The sequence below is a fragment of the Myotis davidii genome, unplaced genomic scaffold (assembly GCF_000327345.1).
Source record: "Myotis davidii unplaced genomic scaffold, ASM32734v1 scaffold211, whole genome shotgun sequence".
Lineage (NCBI taxonomy): Eukaryota > Metazoa > Chordata > Mammalia > Chiroptera > Vespertilionidae > Myotis > Myotis davidii.
In genome coordinates, this window is record NW_006282523.1 from 382926 (window position 1) to 383149 (window position 224).

Here is a 224-nt window from a genome sequence, read left to right on the forward strand (position 1 = left end):
ATAGCCCGACTTCGTGCTGTGAAAGATGCGTTCGTGGGCCCAGCCGCACGGGCTCGCGGTTCTGGAAATATTGCTGCCCTTCTGTACCGTTAGTACATGTCAGCCCGGGACGCTCCCCAGGGCCCCCCTCCCTCCTGGCTGCCCCCTCCCACCGTGGGACCAGCCCACCCCCATCTCTCCTGACCCAGAGCCACAGGGGCAAGGGGACCCTGGCCCCTCCCGGG

General features: G+C 67.4%; 1 protein-coding gene across 1 annotated transcript in view; it reads left to right on the plus strand.

The window, feature by feature from the left end:
- The window catches only part of RNF213 (ring finger protein 213), a 134056-nt gene that overhangs the window by 101141 nt on the left and 32691 nt on the right, over positions 1-224 (plus strand). The gene's annotated exons all lie outside the window — the stretch shown is intronic.